The sequence below is a fragment of the Lolium rigidum genome, chromosome 3 (assembly GCF_022539505.1).
Source record: "Lolium rigidum isolate FL_2022 chromosome 3, APGP_CSIRO_Lrig_0.1, whole genome shotgun sequence".
Classification (NCBI taxonomy): domain Eukaryota; kingdom Viridiplantae; phylum Streptophyta; class Magnoliopsida; order Poales; family Poaceae; genus Lolium; species Lolium rigidum.
The window spans coordinates 263,964,539-263,975,656 of NC_061510.1; positions in this window are offsets into that span (position 1 = coordinate 263,964,539).

Genomic DNA, 11,118 nt, shown 5'->3' on the forward strand with positions numbered 1-11,118 from the left:
TGGCGAGGGAGGAGCGGCTTCCGTCGATCACGAGCTCCTGGAGGCGCTGCTAAAGGAGCAGAGAAGAACGCGGTTAGACGGGCCCGTGCGTCGGCGTTCGCGACGAAGGGAGAAAGCAGGAGGGCGGCGTCGGTCGGCGTCCTTGGCGGCGGGGTACTGACGATGCCCCGGGAGGAAGAGAGGCGAGGCCCGCGCGCGGAGGAGGGGACGAGGATGCGGGCGGTACGTGGCAGAGGTGGGGAGCAGCGCCGGCGGCGCGGGGCGTCTGCAGGGCGGCGCCATGGCCGAAGCTCGGGGAGGAGGGAGGCGCGGGCGCTCGTGTGCGGGCTCCTGCCGGCGTCGTGGAAGAGAGGAGGACGCCAGGCGGAGACGGGGTCGGGGCGAACAGGGAACGAGGAGGGGGCGCTCGAGCCGGACCTCTCCTCGCGAGAGATGAGAGCAGAGAGATAGGTGGGAGGGCGGAAAAAGAAAAAGAGAAGAGGGAGGGGGATTTTTGCAAAAGGGGCCGGCGGCGGGGTGTGGGAGTGCAAAAAGACCAGGGAGCTCCGGTTGGGGTTTTTAGGGTTTGCCCAGGTGGGCTGGTGGGCTGCAGGAAGGCTGCCGGCTGGGCCTTGTTCTGGGCCTGGCCGGATGGGAGTCTTCTCCCTTTTTTTTATTAAAACGTTTTCCTTTTATTATTTCCCTGTTTTGTTTTAAAACCATTTTAAACAGTTTTTATATCAGGAAATATAGCAGGGAAAATAGAATATAATTTTGGGACAAGAAGGAGAGAATAATTTGGCAACCGAAATAAAGTTTAATAAAATAATTTTATGATGCTAAAAATATGCATGATGCCATGATGACTTGGAACGACGCGAAAAAACAAGCAGCGGGCAAAAATCTAATATAGGGTTTTTCCGGGTCGTTACAAGATATTATTGATGAATCTGAAAAGAGCAACACAATCTTCTGAAAAGGTAAGCGTTGTTTACAGTGCTTTTGTTTTCTAAATCTTTTCATAACAATTTTGCACTACTCAGGTTCCTTCATCTGGTTTTAAGCAATGCTCTCGCAAAATGGTCCTGATTTTCCTTGCAAACGTTGCTAAATATGTTTCTAACAAAGACAAATAAGAACTTAAGTTTGTTCCTTAATTTCAGTTTGGCGTTTCTTCATTGGGTGACTACTTAAGTCTATATAATCATATATACCTGGTGTAGAACTCAGGTACGAACACTATTTTTTTTTCCAACAAAAACATCATAAACTTCATCTCATAGTTATCCTATGCTGAAGCTTTATTTAATAAATACAAAAACAATGAAGAGAAAGAGGAACACAATGGCATTGTCTGAGGGGTGCACGTCATCAGGGGTTGCAACCAACAGGATTTAAATTTTATGTACCTATTTTACGTTTTTTTCGTAAGTTGGAAAGATAGAAAAAACTGACATCTAACAGGGTCACATTGTCGAGGAGGCAAAGAAATGAAAAACAAACACAAGACTTGGCTGAGGGCTAGGTGATGCACATAAGTCCTGAAATATTTCTAGAACTGTATGATATATTTCATGAGGAAACATTTCATTTCTCTATGGACAATACTTAGGATAATGCATTTGACAAGAACAAATCAAATAAAGTTCACAATGAGAGCGAGTGGTTAATAGCACTTGGAGTAGTATGTTAGATAAAATTCTAGGAAATTTCAATTCAAGATACGGGCTGCTACTTGGAGTTTTTCTAAAAACACAAGTCTATTTGATACATCAGATTTTTTAGGATAATCACAAATTATACTGAATTAAAGGAGTTACTTATGCAGATACTGAATAAATAGTTGCTAAGATTAAATATCAACGAAATCACCAAACACACATCCGTATTAAATATTGTGAGGTTCTCTAACTAATTACACATTTTTTGCAGCTACATGGCTACATTTTGACAATGTGTATGAGATATTAATGATGGATTTGAAAAGAGCATTTCAATCTTCAGAAAAGTTCAGCGCACATTCAGATTACATGTGGAATACATTGTTCTGCTTACAGTGCTTTAGTTGTGTAAATCTTATCACAACAAGTACTGAATAACAATGACAACTAATGACTATTTTATAAAAAATATTTTCAGTTTTCCTTTGCTTGATGCGATGACTACTTTAAGTGTATACAATTATACACAGCTGGTGTGACACTCAGGTATGTACATTGATATGTCTTTTTTTGTGCAACAACATCATTGTTACCTAATGCTGAAGCTTTACTTAATAAATACGAAAAAATTTGAAGACCAAGAGGAACACGACAACATTGTTGGAGCGTTGCGCGGCGTCGGGAGATGCAAGCAATAGGACTTAAACTATAGGTATGTATCTTCAATTTTTACCTTAGTACGGAATACAGACAGAGCTGACATGTAACAGGGTCGTTGTGGAGTAGAGGAACAGAGAAAACGAGACAGAAGGCTTGGCTGACGCCCAGATGATGCCATGCCAGCTGAAGGCCTTATCTTCTGTAAGTCTCAAAACATTTTTCAGACAGAGAAAATACAGAAATAACAAAAAGAAGTAGCACTGAAACTAGGGGATTTTGTTCTGGATTTCATACAGTTTATGTGTTGACATCCAAGTTGGTGGGGAAGTGACTAAAGAACCTGGGCATCATCGTGCGTGACATCTTCATCAGTGTCGGCGCCATGATGGTCCAGAATGTCAATAGCATGAGCGGCGGGCACACCGGAAATCGTCACTGCAAGGTCGACGGGAGCTCAATCCGCAACCTCAACATCATGCTGGGCAGCGTGCACAGCGGCTTCACCAAACTTTGTGAGGCCGACGAGAACTGCAGACACATCCTCATCAGGATCGTGGTCCTCCGTCTCTGTCTCACTGCTGTAGCAGGACCGATTGCAGACAGAGGGGGAATCCTGGCCGACTTCACGAATAGCGGAATAGCGGTGGCTGCAAAAGCGCGAGGTCGAGTTCCTGGTGCGGAGCCGCCGCTACAAATCGACGCCGGGAATCGCAAAATCCTGCAGAGAACGGGCAACAAGCAAGCCTCCACGACTGCTCCTTCTCAATCGCATTGCCGACTCCGCTAATCCAGATCCAACAGTGATATTTGGGGATAGCTTATAGCTGAGACGACTGGGTATTATTGGAGAAACTAATTCTTCAGTTTTTTCGGAAAGTGTCTTCTTTGGCACATGAGCACCAGTGCTCCTGTTTTCTAAAAATCATATTTTTCGAATTCCAAAAAAATTGATATTAAATACTCACATACATATAAACATTTCGAACATACGGTGTGAATTTTGTAGAAAAATATGTTGTATTTTGAGCTATACAAAAAAGACAAATTTCTGACAAATATATGCCACTATACGTAGCAACAAATTTGTTTTTTTTCCTGTAGCTCAAAATACAATGCAATCTTTGCACGAGTATTCATGACATATGTATATATTCACGGAATAAATGTGATGATTTTTTAAAACGCAGATATACAGTTTTTAAATATTTTAAAAATCAGGAGTACTGGTGCTCATGTGCACCAAATTTGCTTCTTTTTTCTTCAGTTTTTTTCCTATACATAAGGAAGGGGATATGAATACCAGGTATATGCGAGTGTGTAGAGTACATACAAGGGACATGTACATAAATGTACGTAACGACTGAATGGATAATAGTACCAGCAGATGCAATTGCATCCATGCTAGATGGAAATAATTAATAAATTATATGGATATTTAGTGTAGAATACAAACTGCTGTTGGGACTTTTTTCTAACCAAAAAAAGGAAACATGGACGATAATGTATACTCACTGTCATCTAATGGGACAAGTTATACTGAAGGAGCTATTTATACGAATACAAATATTTAAAAAGTCACCAAAGACATGTGTGTATGAACTGAATGTATATTACTTCCTCCTTTGGTCCTGAAAAAATGTCACATATTTATCTAAATTTAAATGTATATATATACTAAAATAAATTTTTATTGCAAAACACATAAGACATAATAGCAAAATAGAAAAAATAACTAGCACGTGCAGGGGCACGGGTTGACGTACTAGTGGTAATAATGCACGTCTGGAACATAATAAAGTGTTGTTATGTTTGTCGTTGGCATTCTACCTAGCCCTTAGAATTTATAATAAAGAACTTAATAATTGTTATTTTGCTCTGATCAAATGAAAACAATGAGTTGTTCAAATTATGATATTACTTCATGTATGATGGATAAGTTATTATAAATCTTAATGGTGAAACACACATACATAACACTGACGCTAAAATTCCATAAGGCAAATGATTTGAATTCCACTTATTTGTGGAACCGCTATTTAGGTCATGTTAGAAAGGAACGCATGAAGAAACTCCATGAAGATGGATTTTTGGAGTCATTTGATTTTTGAATCGTTTGGCACTTGCAAATCTTTCCTAAAAGGAATGACTGAAATACCGTTCATAGGTCAAGTGTTGAACGGGCAACTAACTTATTGGAAACATACATGATGATGTATGTGGTTCACTGGGTATAGTTGTGTGCGGGAGATTCTTCTACTTCATGAAAACTTCCAACAATGAATTGAGTATATATATGCGGATATATTCGATAAGGAAGAAGTTTGAAACATTTGAATGGATTCAAATAAATTTCAGCATGAAGTCGAAATCATCGTAATAGAAAAGTCAAATATCTATGATAGGATCATGGTGGAAATATTTGAATTATGAGTTTTTAGCGAACATCTAAGAGAGTTATGAAATTGTTCTACAACTCACGTTTCTTGGAGTATCATAGTGATGATGTAGTATCCAAGAGACGTATCCAAACTTTGTTGGATTAATGATGAGATAAAATAAAATGAAGCCATTATATTTTTGTGGATTATGCTTTAGAGACTACCGCTTTTACACTGAATAGAGCGTCATCATGATCCGTTGAAATGACACCATACGAGTTATGGCATGGGTATAAACCCTAATAGTCCTTTCTTAAATTTTGGTATGCATAGCATATGTAAATAAGTTTACAACCAAAATCGGATGAATGTCTTTGTTGGTTATCCCAGAGAATTGATTGGGAATTCTTTCCACTATGAAGTAAAAGACAAAAGTGTTTGTTAATATTACTTGCTTATTTCCAAGAAATTGTTTTCTAGCGAATTATTTGAGTGGGAGGACAATAGAACTTGATAAGGTTGATGAACCTGAGCATGATGATCAGAGTAGCGCAACATCAGAAATAGGTTCTGGAAGCGGCCACGATGATCATGGCTCCCATGTCTACAAAATGTTATAATCATGGAGATCAAAGTACCTATTGAACCTTGTAGGTATGGTTAAATGATTTGTGAACAAAGGTTTGATTTTGAACAATGATAAACCAACTACATACAAAGAAGTTATGATGGGCCCTGACTCCGTTAAAATGGCTATGCGCCATGAAATCAAAGATAGATGAATACTTTTGAAAGTAAATAGATCTATAAAATTGATGGACTTGGATGGAATATCCTTGAAGAAGCACGACTTGTCGAAAAGTTGTTTACGACAAAGTTCAAAGAGTTGACTACGATAAGATTAGATCTTCCGTAAACGATGTTTATAGTCTATGTGGATTTTTCTAGTAATCACTACATATTTCTTTTATGAGATATGCTATTAGGATGGCAAAATACATTACTTAACAGAAGTGTGTATTAAAGGTGTATACAAGATACAACCAAGAGTTTTGCTAGTCCGTGGAATACTAGATAGGTATACGAACTTCAATTAAATGAAGTGAGTATCGCGGAGTTGGAATCTTCACCAGATGAAATAGTCAAAGAGTTTTTGATTTCATCAGAAACGATGAAGATGCTTGCATTTGCAAGAAATTAAGTGGGAGCACTGAGACATATTTATAATACTTTATGTAGATGACATATCGTTGATTATAAATGATGTAATTATATACTTGATGTGAATAAAAGGTTTCATTGAGAATTAACTTCAATGAAAAAATATGGACTGAAACATATTTAGTGTCAAGATCTATGAAGATAGATTGAAACACATAATAAGTTTAAGTCAAAGTACATAGAATATATATTGAAGTAGTTCAATATAAAATATTAAGAAGGTGTTCTTTTCCATGTGAAGTTTTAACAAGACTTGAGTGTATTTGACACTCAATGAGTAAAAACGCATGAGTTATTATAGATTACGAATAATATGTACACAATCAGATGTCATGTGCTCTAAAGTGTTATGAGCATGTACCAGAATGATTCATGAGATGATCATTGGACGACAGTAAGAATATCCTTGAGTAATTTAGAAGAACCAAGGATATATATAGTTTTGTATGGGGTAATGACAAACAAATCGCTGTAAAGTGTTGCGCCGATATTAGTTTGGTCACATATAAAAATAAATTTCAATCTCAATTAGGCTAAGTGTTGTTTAAAAGGTAGCATAATGAGCTAGAAGTTGTCTATGCTAGATTTAGATATGTTCTAAATATTGTGACGGATTCTACAAACGAAGGCAGAGTATGTCATTGTTTTGACAATGACTGAGGATGTTTAAGTCAAGGAGTTTTTTGAGAACTTGGTGTAGTTCCGATAGTGCCAGAACTTTGAAGCTATGTTGTGTATGACAATATTAGTGACATATTTCAGACCGTGGAATTAAGGTTCCACCAAAAGACTGAACATATATGATTAATGCCGACTCATTTGGAAAATGAGTGATGCGTTGAGACGAAAATGAATTACAAAATACATACGTTTCTGAGCGTGTCAGATCCGTTGACTAAAACATCTCCCGTGAGCAAAACATGATAAAGCACCAGAAGTCCAGGGTGTTATATCTTTACAAATGTAAACTAGATTATTGACTCTAGTGCAAGTGGGAGACTGTTGGAGATATGCCCACGATGCAATAATAAAGTGGTTATTATAATATATCTTTGTGTTTATGATTAATGTTTGCATACCATGCTATAATTGTATTAACCGAAACATTGATACATGTGTGTTATGTAAACAACAAGGAGTCCCTAGTGAGCCTCTTGTATAAACTAGCTTCTTGATTAATAGATGATCATGGTTTCGTGATCATGAATATTGGATGTTATTAATAACAAGGTTATGTCATTGGATGAATGATATAATGGACATACACCCAATTAAGTGTAGCATAAGATCAAGTCATTTAGTTCAACTTGTTATAAGCTTTCGATACATAGTTACCTAGTCCTTCGACCATTAGATCATGTAAATCACTTATACCAGAAGGGTACTTTGATTACATCAAACGCCACTGCGTAAACGGGTGGTTATAAAGATGGGATTAAGTATTCGGAAAGTATGAGTTGAGGCATATGGATCAAGAGTGGGATTTGTCCATCCCGATGACGGATAGATATACTCTGGACCCTCTCGGTGGAATGATATCTAATTAGCTTGCAAGCATGTGACTGGTTCACAAGGGATATCATATCACGATACGAGTAAAGAGTACTTATCAGTAACGAGGTTGAACTAGGTATGGAGATACCGACGATCAAACTTCGTATAAGTAAAATATCGCGTGACAAAGGGAATCGATATCGTATGTGAATGGTTCTTTCGATCACAAAGTCATCGTTGAATATGTGGGAACTATTATGGATCTCCAGGTCCCGCTATTAGTTATTGGTCAGAGAAGAGTCTTAACCATGTCTGCATAGTTCACGAACCGTAGGGTGACACACTTAAGGTTTGATGTCGTTTTAAGTAGATATGGAATATGGAATGGAGTTCGAATATTGTTCGGAGTCTCAGATGGGATACAGAACATCACGAGGAGTTCCGGAATGGTCCAGAGAATAAGATTCATATATAGGAAGTCACTTTCCAAGTTTGGAAATGATCCGGTGCATTTATGGAAGGCGCTAGAATGTTCTAGAACCTTCCGGAAGAAATCACTATGGAAGGTGGAGTCCCGGTTGGACTCCACCAACCCTAACTTGCCAACCAAGTGGGAGGGTGGAGTCCATGGTGGACTCCACCTCCTTGGCCGGCCAAGAAAGGGGGAAACGGAGGAGTCCCTGTCCCTCTAGGTTTCGTCCATATGGCAGTTTTTGAATTGGAGTCTTATTCGAAGACTTTGGGCAAACCCTTGGGGTTCCACCTATATAATGAGGAGGAGAGGGAGGGGGCAGCCTAGACCTGGCCGCACCACCAAAGGGCCCCCCTGGCCGGCGCCTGATGGCGTGTATTTCACACGTTCGTTGGGGAACCCCAAGAGGAAGGTATGATGCGCACAGCAGCAAGTTTTCCCTCAGAAAGAAACCAAGGTTTATCGAACCAGGAGGAGCCAAGAAGCACGTTGAAGGTTGATGGCGGCGGGATGTAGTGCGGCGCAACACCAGGGATTCCGGCGCCAACGTGGAACCTGCACAGCACAACCAAAGTACTTTGCCCCAACGAAATAGTGAGGTTGTTGATACGTCTCCGACGTATCGATAATTTCTTATGTTCCATGCCATATTATTGATGACACCTACATGTTTTATGCACACTTTATGTCATATTCGTGCATTTTCTGGAACTAACCTATTAACAAGATGCCGAAGAGCCAGTTCCTGTTTTCTGCTGTTTTTGGTTTCAGAAATCCTAGTAAAGAAATATTCTCGGAATTGGACGAAATCAAGGCCCAGGTCCCTATTTTTCCCGGAGCCTTCCAGAACACCCGAGAGCCGCAAGAGGGAAGCCCTGGGGGCCCCACACCACACCCTGGCGCGGCCAGAGGGGGGGCCGCGCCGCCCTATGGTGTGGGCCCCCCAGGCCCCTCCGAGGCTACCCTTCCGCCTATTTAAAGCCTCCGTCGCGAAAACCCCGAGACGAAGAACCACGATACGGAAAACCTTCCGAGCCGCCGCCATCGCGAAGCCAAGATCCGGGGACAGGAGTCTCCGTTCCGGCACCCTGCCGGAGCGGGGAAGTGCCCCCGGAAGGCTTCTCCATCGACACCGCTGCCATCTCCACCGCCATCTTCATCACCGCTGCTGCTCCCATGAGGAGGGAGTAGTTCTCCATCGAGGCTCGGGGCTGTACCGGTAGCTATGTGGTTCATCTCTCTCCTATGTACTTCAATACAATAATCTCATGAGCTGCCTTACATGATTGAGATTCATATGATGATGCTTGTAATCTAGATGTCACTATGCTAGTCAAGTGAGTTTTACTTATGTGATCTTCGGAGACTCCTTGTCCCACGTGTGTAAAGGTGACGAGTGTGTGCACCGTGTGGGTCTCTTAGGCTATATTTCACGGAATACTTACTCACTCGTTATGAATGGCGTAGTGAAGTTCTTATTTATATCTCTTTATGATTGCAATGTATTTTGTATCACAATTTATCTATGTGCTACTCTAGCAATGTTATTAAAGTAGTTTTATTCCTCCCGCACGGTGTAATGGTGACGAGTGTGTGCATCCGTGTTAGTACTTGGTGTATGCTATGATTATGATCTCTTGTAGATTATGAAGTTAACTATTGCTATGATAGTATTGATGTGTATTATTCCTCCTACATAGCATGAATGTGACAGTGTGCATGCTATGTTAGTACTTGGTTTAGTCTTATTGATCTTTCATGCACTCTAAGGTTATTTAAATATGAACATTGAATTGTGGAGCTTGTTAACTCCGGCATTGAGGGTTCGTGTAATCCTACGCAATGTGTTCATCATCCAACAAGAGTGTAGAGTATGCATTTATCTATTCTGTTATGTGATCAATGTTGAGAGTGTCCACTAGTGAAAGTCTAATCCCTAGGCCTTGTTCCTAAATATCGCTATCGCTGCTTGTTTACTTGTTTTGCTGCGTTACTACTGCTACGTTACTACTGCTGCGTTACTACTCGCTTGTTTATTGTCCCGGGCAAAGCACTTTTCCAGGTGCCGTTGCTACTACTTATTCATACCACCTGTATTTCACTATCTCTTCGCCGAACTAGTACACCTATTAGGTGTGTTGGGGACACAAGAGACTTCTTGCTTTGTGGTTGCAGTGGTTGCATGAGAGGGATATCTTTGACCTCTTCCTCCCCGAGATCGATAAACCTTGGGTGATCCACTTAAGGGAAACTTGCTGCCGTTCTACAAACCTCTGCTCTTGGAGGCCCAACACTGTCTACAAGAATAGAAGCACCCGTAGACATCAAGTACTTTTCCGGCGCCGTTGCCGGGGAGGAAAGGTAAAGAGGCACTCATACTCCGGTTCCGTGTACGTACTTTTCTCGGCGCCATTGTGTTTGTGCTCGAAGCTATTTCCTTTAGATCCCGCAATTGCATCTTTTTGTTTCTTGTTTACACTAGTTTGGCATAATGGACAACAATGAGCTTCTTATTCTATTTCCTGATTTAAAACATGGATTGTTTGATGCGAAAATTAAAAAACCTATGAAATCTTATTTGCATGCTGGTAGTAATATTAGTATGAATGCTTTGAACACCATTGTTGATAATGATATAGAAAGTTCTAAGCTTGGGGAGGCTGGTTTTGATGAGCATGATCTTTTTAGTCCCCCAAGCATTGAGGAGAAAATTTTCTTTGATGATACTTTGCCTCCTATTTATGATGATTATAATAGTGGTCTTTTGGTACAACCTACTATGGAGAGTAAATTTTATTGTGATTATACTATGCCTCCTACACTTGATGAGAATAATAATGATAGCTACTTTGTTGAATTTGCTCCCACTACAACTAATAAAATTGATTATGCTTATGTGGAGAGTAATAATTTTGTGCATGAGACTCATGATAAGAATGCTTTATGTGATAGTTATATTGTTGAGTTTGCTCATGTTGCCTGTTTTATCTTCCTATGCTTGTTGCTTCTTGTTTTTCAACAATAAACTTGTTTATTTACAAGATTACTATGCATAGGAAGAATGTCAGACTTAAATGTGTTTTAATTTGCCTCTTGATGCTCTCTTTTGCTTCAAATACTATTTTCAGTGCATCATTAAAAACCGCCGAGCCCATCTTAACGCTAAAAAGAAAGAACTTCTTGGGAGATAACCCATGTGTTATTTTGCCACAGCATTTTGTTTTATATTTGTGTCTGGAAGTTGTTTACTACT